The following is an 11,783-nucleotide window of genomic DNA, read 5'->3' as shown; positions in this document are numbered from 1 at the left end:
ATAACAATAATAACATTTAATTGGGAAGTTTCGATGCTCACAAACTGTTTAATGAAAGTAAACATAGCCGCCAAAGGTTGAGAAAAGATGTACAAGTCCGGATAGATGCATAAATGCTTCATGAATCCAGACAAATGTCATACGCGGAGGTAACTGGCCGAGCTGACGAAGGGGCACTGCCCCCGGGGCTGTAGATACCTGCACCTTCATGAAATAATAGCTGATCCCAACCTCACTCTCAGTACCAGGACTCTGAGATTCTCGGACACACCAGGCGATAATAGGACTCGCCAGTCAACCTGTCTACTTCCAGCAGCTACGAACAAGACTCCCGAAACATCAGACTCAAGGTGAGCTTCATTGTCTCTATAAACATTACACCCTCATGGGGGCAGCGCCATTACCAGATATATGGCTCCATGCCATATATCTGTATATATGTAGATATATGGCATATACCTACAATGGTGCAGTGAGTACTCATACAAACATGGTGGTCGAGAACACGGTAATACGTTTCACATTGAAAGCAGAGTTATTCTGAACACTGAATCTCAGAAACTTGGTGTTAAGAACTGGCGATCGTGCACGACTAATTAAGCTTCAAAGTGAATCACAGGATTACCCGCTGGTTGGCTGGTTAGCTAGCGGAGGGCGCAGGTGTGTGGTCGTCGCTCTTCCAGTGTTGACCCGGCGATTGGTGTGACTGGTCTTGTTGCAGGGCCTCCTGGCCGTGGCTGACCAACGAACTGGGGCTGCCCCTGCCTCCTGTCCGGTATACTGACACGATCAGTTTGGAGTTCTCTGGACAGGAGTCGTACCTGATGGTGGTGGTGGTGGTACTTGATCTCCTGCGTGTTGCTGTTGTAGACGTGTGTGATGTGCAGCTACTCTACAGTTGCCGGGCACTAGTTAAGCTCGGCTCTGCTGCGGTCTTCCAGGATCTGGTGACCCGGTATAATAGGCGTATGTTCCCCGTGCCTGGTGACGGTGGTACCGTCACAGTGTCGGACTGTAATGGTTCCACTACTTATGTGGCGGTACTCAGAATACCGTTCGAGTACCCGGAAGGCCTGTTACGGCGATATTTTGGCACGCGTGGGGGCTGTTGTGAACGTGTCGATGAACGTCGTCTCGTCTGGCAGATGGTGGAGTGTTTCGAATGAGACTCGTACTATAACAATGCGCCTCAAGTCTCCAATTCCTTTCTCCATAATGCTTTTACACGTTCGCATCTTCTACGCTGGACAGCCTAGGACGTGTTTCTGGTGTGGTCATGATGGTCACCAGGCGACAGATTACCGTGCGAATGGTGCAGCTCCCATGAACTTGATCTGAGAAGAAGACTCCCTCCCGCTGGAGGACGTGCCGGCCCCTGTGTGTGGTGACGCAGCGGATGTGGCCCAGTCTGTGGATCGGCTGGTGGTGTCGCCGTCATCCGTGTGCTCCCAGGTTGTTGGTGGTATTGTCCCGGCTATGGAGTGTGCGGGACGTGCCAGCCCGCGCCTCCCTGTCCTCCGTCTCCTGTGGCGATTTCTGTGGAGGATGTGACTTCTTTGGTGGATGGTCATGGTGTGCTGCCTGGTGTCGCGGGTGTGGTGCTTGTTCCTGTTGTGTCGCGTGTAGAGGTGCATGATCCGGTGCACCCCGTGCCGTTGTGGTGGAAGTATTGAGTAGCCGTGTGGAGTATACCCGTGTGCCGCCTCCCTGTGGTTCTCCTGACCTGTCTGTGGAGGTCGTGGAGGCACTGGATTCTGATGACCTAAAGCCGGTTTCAAAATGGTCGCGGAGGGCTTGCAGTGCCTCCCCTTGCCCTGGTAATGCTTCATGGGAGGATGTGGGCGACTTTAGCAGTTCTCTGTATTCCGTGGACTGTGATGCAGATGATGCTGTAGGGGGATGCCTTCGGCACCTGTGGGCCGTGGTGAGGCTGTGGTGGTTCCTGTGGTTCCTGTGGTGGGGGTCGTCCGAGTGACTGGTGTTCTGAGTCCCTGGTTGTTGGTTCCCGGGTTGGGGGGGGGGGGTTGAGGCCCTGGTTGAGGTTGCATGTGTGGGCAGGATTTGGTGATGGTTTTGAAGGAGGACTCTGTTCCGGTAGTCCTCGTGCCGCAGGCCTCTGTGCTCCCGCCCTCAGTGCGTCAGCCCCTGGTGCAGCCACCCTCTGTACGGCCGCCATCCGTACCTCTTTGTCCTCTGTGCCTGAGCTTCCCTGGTTCTGCCTCTCCCGCCTTCGCCTTCTGTGTCTTCCGCCCCCTGTGTTGTCGAATTAGGTCTGTCCGCCTCCCGACATGGTCATTCCGGAGTCTAGGCTGCGTCCTCGTGCACGGGGTATATGTCCGCCCTACCAAGGAGGAGTGGGGGCTATGGGATGCTTACTGTTATCGGTATCCTGTATCCGGAGAAACATAACAAGCTTGCTTGGGACTCGTTCCCGGTATTTGCTGGTTCCCTGTGTTGGGAGCTCCTGTGATTGTTACTGTTGTGTTTATATTCTAGTGACGGTTTCTTAGTGCTTATGTATATTTCCTTTGTATAGCCTGTTTATATCTTGTGTTACTTTGATTTTATACTGTTCCTGTGGTTTTGTTGGTGTTGGTGCTTTGGCACCGTGTTTTCTTTGTGTAATTTTGTATTTCCATTCATAAAAAAAGAAAAAAAGAAAGCTTCAAAGCGAATCACAGGATTACTCGCAATGTTAGTACTGTACACCTTGCCCCATTTCGTGTTCATTTCGTGTGTTAACCGTTTTTCATTCATAAACATTTCGTGTTAACCGTTTTTCATTCATAAACATTTCGTGTTAACCGTTTTTCATTCATAAACAGGGGGTTTGGCGGTTGGATTAACAAGCATTTGAGCTTTATGAGGATGGGCTGGCTACCCTACAGTAACGCGGTCATTTTAGTTGATGTTCGAAGTACCGCCAGGGCTGTAGTGCTTCAGAATTACGAAGTACATAATTTAAGTGATATTACTGGAACTGTTAAATTATCAGCATATCATTGAATACATACCATTCATATGAAATTTCTCAAGTTTTTAGTTTAGTTCATTTATTATGCACCCCATACCCATCTTGTGGGGGGGTAGTTGAAAGGGATACAGAGGCACATAATGGGCTCAGGGACTGAACCCAACAATTTATTTTGCTTAGATAAACGATTTCTGGGCTTAGAGTCCCCGCGGACTCTAAGCCCAGAACGGCTCCTCTGGAGCCGTTGGGGAGGGAGTTTAGTGGTGTACAACGCACCCAAATTTCCTTCTTTTTAACGGTCTGAGGTTGGTCCAGTGGTTAGAGCTCTGGCCTGGCGATTTTCTCATATGGGGAAGTGTTCTGTTTGTTAAAAATTCCTTGCGAGTTCATGCAAGTGTATGGCGATATATATATATATATATATATATATATATATATATATATATATATATATAATGTCGTACCTAGTAGCCAGAACGCACTTCTCAGCCTACTATGCAAGGCCCGATTTGCCTAATAAGCCAAGTTTTCCTGAATTAATATATTTTCTCTAATTTTTTTCTTATGAAATGATAAAGCTACCCATTTCATTATGTATGAGGTCAATTTTTTTTATTGGAGTTAAAATTAACGTGGATATATGACCAAACCTAACCAACCCTACATAACCTAACCTAACCTATCTTTATAGGTTAGGTTAGGTAGCAGAAAAAGTTAGGTTAGGTTAGGTTAGGTAGGTTAGGTAGTCGAAAAACAATTAATTCATGAAAACTTGGCTTATTAGGCAAATCGGGCCTTGTATAGTAGGCTGAGAAGTGAGTTCTGGCTACTAGGTACAACATTATATATATATATATATATATATATATATATATATATATATATATATATATATGCAAACAAGCCTGAATGGTCCCCAGGACTATATACAACTGAAAACTCACACCCCAGAAGTGACTCGAACCCATACTCCCACAACTGGTATGTACAGGGACGCCTTAATCCGCTTGACCATCACGACCGGACATAAGGAAGTGATAGCCGAGGCTATATGAACCACTTCCCCGCCGGCACTCGGATGGTAATCTGATGGTAATAATTAAAAATAAAATGCTATGCCCAAGATTACCATCCGAGTGCCGGCGGGGAAGTGGTTCATATAGCCTCGGCTATCACTTCCTTATGTCCGGTCGTGATGGTCAAGCGGATTAAGGCGTCCCTGTACATACCAGTTGTGGGAGTATGGGTTCGAGTCACTTCTGGGGTGTGAGTTTTCAGTTATATATATATATATATATATATATATATATATATATATATATATATATATATATATATATATATATATAATGTCGTACCTAGTAGCCAGAACTCACTTCTCAGCCTACTATGCAAGGCCCGATTTGCCTAATAAGCCAAGTTTTCATGAATTAATTGTTTTTCGTCTACCTAACCTACCTAACCTAACCTAACATTTCCGGCTACCTAACCTAACCTAACCTATAAAGATAGGTTAGGTTAGTTTAGGTAGGGTTGGTTAGGTTCGGTCATATATCTACGTTAATTTTAACTCCAATAAAAAAAATTGACCTCATACATAATGAAATGGGTAGCTTTATCATTTCATAAGAAAAAAATTAGAGAAAATATATTAATTCAGGAAAACTTGGCTTATTAGGCAAATCGGGCCTTGCATAGTAGGCTGAGAAGTGCGTTCTGGCTACTAGGTACGACATATATATATATATAGGAGGGTACCACCACTGGTGCAATTATAGGGACCCACAGCCTCAGAGAAGGGAACACAGAGCATTCAGGGAAAAACTTGCCATTTAACTCTGAATACGTAAGTGTGTTCGCTTCTCCTACCACCCCCCTTTTTTTTATGGTGTACACTTTATTATGCAAGGTTATACAGTTACATATCTGATTTTATGCAAAAAAAATTAACATTAAGAGGACACAAAAAAGAGTTCGCTTCCTAGAGGCTGTAGATTTCCTCGAACTCCTCCGACGCCGGGCATGAACCGAGGATGCAGCGAGCAATCCACCTCTGGATCGCGACACTGAGGCGCTGAAAGAGAAAACTTGCTGCTCTAGGGTCTCTTGTGGTGTCAATGAGCTTGGAACCAAGATCCTTAAGAAACCTTCTTGCACTCTCTCCCCATGGGCCTAGAGTCTCAGACCCTATTGGAACGAAGTTATACCGATGATCTAATTGCCTGTACTTGGCTGACTTGTCTCTTTCTCTGCGTGTCGCCGCAGCTCCTGCTGTGCCGGCAGAGAGGTTGATGTATGTGGTTGCCAGGGTGGATACACAAGTACAGTCCCATGCCAACTGTCTGCCACCCTTCCACGGTCGCAGTGTGATTCCGTCTGGTCGGCCGGCAAAGCTAACAGAGTCACGGTTCAGTAGGTTGCGGGGCTCTCTCTCCGCTGGACACTGAGCAGAGGCAAGGCTTCTTTTAATGATGTCATTGACTTCATCGTGTCTAGTGTGCCAACCACCAGATTTTCCACAGTGCAGGCCATGCAATCCATATTCGTCAGCATCTGCCTCGCCGCAAATACACCTATGAACAGTGTGGATAGGGGCAGCAAGACGGAGAGCGACTGCAATGCGGAGCTCCTGCGGATCAAGACGTGTGATTGTCGCAGACATAGGGACTGCCAAAAGGAAGTCCCCTGCATGGGGAGCCTGCACAGCTATATATATTAGTATATTTTGGTAGCAGTCTTTCCTGTAGACATATATTATTAAATATGACCGAAAAAGTAAGATTAATAATTCTAAAACGAATTTTCTCAATCTTTCGTACATTTCTTTTCACTGTTGGAGGTAAATCAAAAATCAATTCTCCAAAAGTCATTTTTATTTCTAGTCTGACGCGACACGAGCGCGTTTCGTAAAACTTATTACATTTTCAAAGACTTTAGTTTACAAATACACAACTGAATAGAACTTACGCATCTCCGATTTTATATCTACATTTGAGTGAGGTGGATGGGGTGAGGTGGCATTAATAGGGTATTAATTTCTTCAACACAAGACAGAACAAGAGGTGGTATTAATAGGGTATTAATTTCATCAACACAAGACAGAACACGAAACAATGGGTATTGAATAGAAGTGTTTGTAGAAAGCCTATTGGTCCATATTTCTTGACGCTTCTATATTGGAGCGGAGTCTTGAGGTGGGTAGAATATAGTTGTGCATTAATTGGCTGTTGATTGCTGGTGTTGACTTCTTGATGTGTAGTGCCTCGCAAACGTCAAGCCGCCTGCTATCGCTGTATCAATCGATGATTTCTGTGTTGTTTACTAGGATTTCTCTGGCGATGGTTTGGTTGTGGGTTGTGCAGTCTCTTCCCACAACCAAATCATCGCCAGAGAAATCCTAGTAAACAACACAGAAATCATCGATAGATACAGCGATAGCAGGCGGCTTGACGTTTGCGAGGCACTACACATCAAGAAGTCAACACCAGCAATCAACAGCCAATTAATGCACAACTATATTCTACCCACCTCAAGACTCCGCTCCAATATAGAAGCGTCAAGAAATATGGACCAATAGGCTTTCTACAAACACTTCTATTCAATACCCATTGTTTCGTGTTCTGTCTTGTGTTGATGAAATTAATACCCTATTAATACCACCTCTTGTTCTGTCTTGTGTTGAAGAAATTAATACCCTATTAATGCCACCTCACCCCATCCACCTCACTCAAATGTAGATATAAAATCGGAGATGCGTAAGTTCTATTCAGTTGTGTATTTGTAAACTAAAGTCTTTGAAAATGTAATAAGTTTTACGAAACGCGCTCGTGTCGCGTCAGACTAGAAATAAAAATGACTTTTGGAGAATTGATTTTTGATTTACCTCCAACAGTGAAAAGAAATGTACGAAAGATTGAGAAAATTCGTTTTAGAATTATTAATCTTACTTTTTCGGTCATATTTAATAATATATGTCTACAGGAAAGACTGCTACCAAAATATACTAATAAATATATATATATATATATATATATATATATATATATATATATATATATATATATATATATATATATATGTCGTGCCTAGTAGCCAGAACGCACTTCTCTGCCTACTATGCAAGACCCGATTTGCCTAATAAGCCAAGTTTTCCTGAATTAATATATTTTCTCAAATTTTTTTCTTATGAAATGATAAAGCTACCCATTTCATTATGTATGAGGTCAATTTTTTTATTGGAGTTAAAATTAACGTAGATATATGACCGAACCTAACCAACCCTACCTAACCTAACCTATCTTTATAGGTTAGGTTAGGTTAGGTAGCCGAAAAAGCTAGGTTAGGTTAGGTTAGGTAGGTTATGTAGTCGAAAAACAATTAATTCATGAAAACTTGGCTTATTAGGCAAATCGGGCCTTGCATAGTAGGCCGAGAAGTGCGTTCTGGCTACTAGGTACGACATATATATATATATATATATATATATATATATATATATATATATATATATATATATATATATATATATATATATATATTAGTATATTTTGGTAGCAGTCTTTCCTGTAGACATATATTATTAAATATGACCGAAAAAGTAAGATTAATAATTCTAACACGAATTTTCTCAATCTTTCGTACATTACGCTTCACTGTTGGAGGTAAATCAAAAATCAATTCTCCAAAATTCATTTTTATTTCTAGTCTGACGCGACACGGGCGCGTTTCGTAAAACTTATTACATTTTCAAAGACTTTAGTTCACAAATACACAACTGAATAGAACTTACGTATCTCCGATTTTATATCTACATTTGAGTGAGGTGGAAGAGGTGATGTGGCATTAACACAAGACAGAACAAAATGTGGTATTAATAGGGTATTAATTTCATCAACACAAGACAGAACAAGAGTATTAATAGGGTATTAATTTCATCAACACAAGACAGAACACGAAGCAATGGATATTGAATAGAAGTGTTTGTAGAAAGCCTATTGGTCCATATTTCTTGATGCTTCTATATTGGAGCGGAGTCTTGAGGTGGGTAGAATATAGTTGTGCAATAATTGGCTGTTGATTGCTGGTGTTGACGTCTTGATGTGTAGTGCCTCGCAAACGTCAAGCCGCCTGCTATCACTGTATCTATCGATGATTTCTGTGTTGTTTACTAGGATTTCTCTGGCGATGGTTTGGTTGTGGGAAGAGATTATATGTTCCTTAATGGAGCCCTGTTGCTTATGCATCGTTAAACGCCTAGAAAGAGATGTTGTTGTCTTGCCTATATACTGGGTTTTTTGGAGCTTACAGTCCCCAAGTGGGCATTTGAAGGCATAGACGACGTTAGTCTCTTTTAAAGCGTTCTGTTTTGTGTCTGGAGAGTTTCTCATGAGTAGGCTGGCCGTTTTTCTGGTTTTATAGTAAATCGTCAGTTGTATCCTCTGATTTTTGTCTGTAGGGATAACGTTTCTATTAACAATATCTTTCAGGACCCTTTCCTCCGTTTTATGAGCTGTGGAAAAGAAGTTCCTGTAAAGTAGTCTAATAGGGGGTATAGGTGTTGTGTTAGTTGTCTCTTCAGAGGTTGCATGGCTTTTCACTTTCCTTCTTATGATGTCTTCGACGAAACCATTGGAGAAGCCGTTATTGACTAGGACCTGCCTTACCCTACAGAGTTCTTCGTCGACTTGCTTCCATTTTGAGCTGTGGCTGAGAGCACGGTCGACATATGCGTTAACAACACTCCTCTTGTACCTGTCTGGGCAGTCGCTGTTGGCATTTAGGCACATTCCTATGTTTGTTTCCTTAGTGTAGACTGCAGTGTGGAAACCTCCGCCCTTTTCCATGACTGTTACATCTAGAAAGGGCAGCTTCCCATCCTTTTCCATCTCGTAAGTGAAACGCAGCACGGAACTCTGCTCAAATGCCTCCTTCAGCTCCTGCAGATGTCTGACATCAGGTACCTGTGTAAAAATGTCGTCAACATACCTGCAGTATATGGCCGGTTTCAAGTTCATGTCGACTAAGACTTTTTGCTCGATGGTACCCATGTAGAAGTTTGCAAACAGGACACCTAGGGGAGAACCCATGGCGACCCCATCTACTTGCTTATACATGTGCCCATCCGGGCTCAAGAAGGGTGCCTCTTTAGTACAAGCTTGGAGTAGTTTCCTCAGAATATTTTCTGGTATGTCAAGAGGAGTACAGGCTGGATCACGATACACTCTGTCGGCTATCATTCCGATTGTCTCGTCCACAGGTACGTTGGTAAACAGCGATTCTACGTTCAACGAGGCTCTTATCCCTGTGGCCCGTGTGCCCCGCAGTAAGTCAACAAATTCCTTTGGAGACTTCAGGCTGAAGGCGCAAGGAACATAAGGAGTCAGCAGGCCGTTGAGTCGCTTCGCCAGTCTGTACGTGGGTGTGGGTATCTGGCTAATGATTGGCCGAAGTGGGTTTCCAGGCTTGTGCGTCTTGACATTTCCATACGCATATCCAGGTTTATATTCCCCAATGATCTTTGGCAGGTGGAGTCCGGATTTCTTGGCGTTCACAGTTTCGATCAGTTTGTTGACCTTTGCGTTAGACTAGAAATAAAAATGAATTTTGGAGAATTGATTTTTGATTTACCTCCAACAGTGAAGCGTAATGTACGAGAGATTGAGAAAATTCGTGTTAGAATTATTAATCTTACTTTTTCGGTCATATTTAATAATATATATATATATATATATATATATATATATATATATATATATATATATATATATATATATATATATAATATATATATATATGTCGTACCTAGTAGCCAGAACGCACTTCTCAGACTACTATGCAAGGCCCGATTTGCCTAATAAGCCAAGTTTTTATGAATTAATTGTTTTTCGACTACCTAACCTACCTAACCTAACCTAACTTTTTCGGCTACCTAACCCAACCTAACATATAAAGATAGGTTAGGTTAGGTTAGGTAGGGTTGGTTAGGTTCGGTCATATATCTACGTTAATTTTAACTCCAATAAAAAAAATTGACCTCATACATAATGATATGGGTAGCTTTATCATTTCATAAGAAAAAAACTAGAGAAAATATATTAATTCAGAAAAACTTGGCTTATTAGGCAAATCGGGCCTTGCATAGCAGGCCGAGTACGACGTTTTGGCTACTAGGTACACACACACACACACATATATATATATATATATATATATATATATATATATATATATATATATATATATATGTGTGTGTGTGTGTGTACCTAGTAGCCAAAACGTCGTACTCGGCCTGCTATGCAAGGCCCGATTTGCCTAATAAGCCAAGTTATTCTGAATTAATATATTTTCTCTAATTTTTTTCTTTATATATATATATATATATATATATATATATATAATATATATATATATATATATATATATATATATATATATATATATATATATATATATATATATATATATATATATATATAGGGGTACCAACACTGGTTTAATTAAAGGGACCCACATCCTCGAAGAAGGAAATAAATAGTGTTCAGAGAAGACCTTGTGGATTTTCACTGAATACTTTAATCTTTTCCTCTCCTACCACCCCTATTATTTTTTTTATACACACACACCCACACACACACACACACACACACACACATGTAGGGGCCTCGTAGCCTGGTGGATAAGGGGCCTCGTAGCCTGGTGGACAGTGCGCAGGACTCGTAATTCTGTGGCGCGGGTTCGATTCCCGCACGAGGCAGAAACAAATGGGCAAAGTTTCTTTCACCCTAAGTGCCCCTGTTACCTAGCAGTAAATAGGTACCTGGGAGTTAGTCAGCTGTCACGGGCTGCTTCCTGGGGTGTGTGTGTGGTGTGGGGAAAAAAAAAAGTAGTTAGTAAACAGTTGATTGACAGTTGAGAGGCGGGCCGAAAGAGCAAAGCTCAACCCCCGCAAAACACAACTAGTAAACACATTATATATATATATATATATATATATATATATATATATATATATATATATATATATATATATATTTATTTATTTATTTATTTATTTATTATGCAATTGACGATCACTAAACACTGATCATTTGTATGCGGAAAAAACACAAAGAAATAGGAAAGAGAGGTGAACGTTTCGGCCTGTTAAAGCCTTTGTCAACACCAGACAGACTAGAGAGAGAGGATACAGGCCAGCACCTGGAACCTGACCAACCCATCTCTAGGAAAAGGATTACCAGAAACAGGAAAGGTCAAAGAGGATTAGGCGGTCAGAGAATAAGGATGAAAGATTAAAGAAAAGCCTCATGAACACACAATAAATGAATATAAAATTGTAATGAGACATTGTAAGCCTCCCTTTCAGAGTTTTTTCTTAAACTGTTGTGTAATATTTTAACTTAAAACAGGGTAAAGTTTGTACATACCAGTACTAACATTGAGAAGATTTGGACATTGACTAATTAGCGCAGACTCAATTAAATTCCGTTCCACAATTTAATTGAAGTCTGCGCTAATTAGTCAATGTCCAAATTTTCTCAATGTTAGTACTGGTATGTACAAACTTTACCCTGTTTGCTTGATAGATACAGCGATAGCAGGCGGCTTGATATCTGCGAGGCACTACACATTAAGAAGTCGACACCAGCAATCAACAGCCAATTAATGGACAACTATATTCTACCCACTTCAAGACTCCGCACCAATATAGAAGCATCAAGAAATATGGGCCAATAGGCCCTTTACAGTTACTTCCATTCTTCCCTTTAACTTACAAAATATTAAACCCATTGTTTCGTGTTCTGTCTTGTGT

The 11,783-nt window shown here is 41.7% G+C and overlaps 1 protein-coding gene across 1 annotated transcript in view; it reads left to right on the top strand.

Moving 5' to 3' along the window:
• The first annotated feature begins 238 nt into the window (after positions 1-238).
• Positions 239-11,783, top strand: part of LOC123758752 (venom protease) — a 44,555-nt gene continuing 33,010 nt past the window's right edge. Inside the window, exon 1 of the mRNA XM_045743405.2 lies at positions 239-350. The gene's annotated coding sequence lies outside the window, so the exon portion shown is untranslated. The remainder of the gene's footprint in view (positions 351-11,783) is intronic.

This window comes from Procambarus clarkii, chromosome 22 (assembly GCF_040958095.1).
Source record: "Procambarus clarkii isolate CNS0578487 chromosome 22, FALCON_Pclarkii_2.0, whole genome shotgun sequence".
Lineage (NCBI taxonomy): Eukaryota > Metazoa > Arthropoda > Malacostraca > Decapoda > Cambaridae > Procambarus > Procambarus clarkii.
The sequence above is the reverse complement of the archived record's forward strand: the minus strand, read 5'-3'. Positions and strand labels throughout refer to the sequence as shown.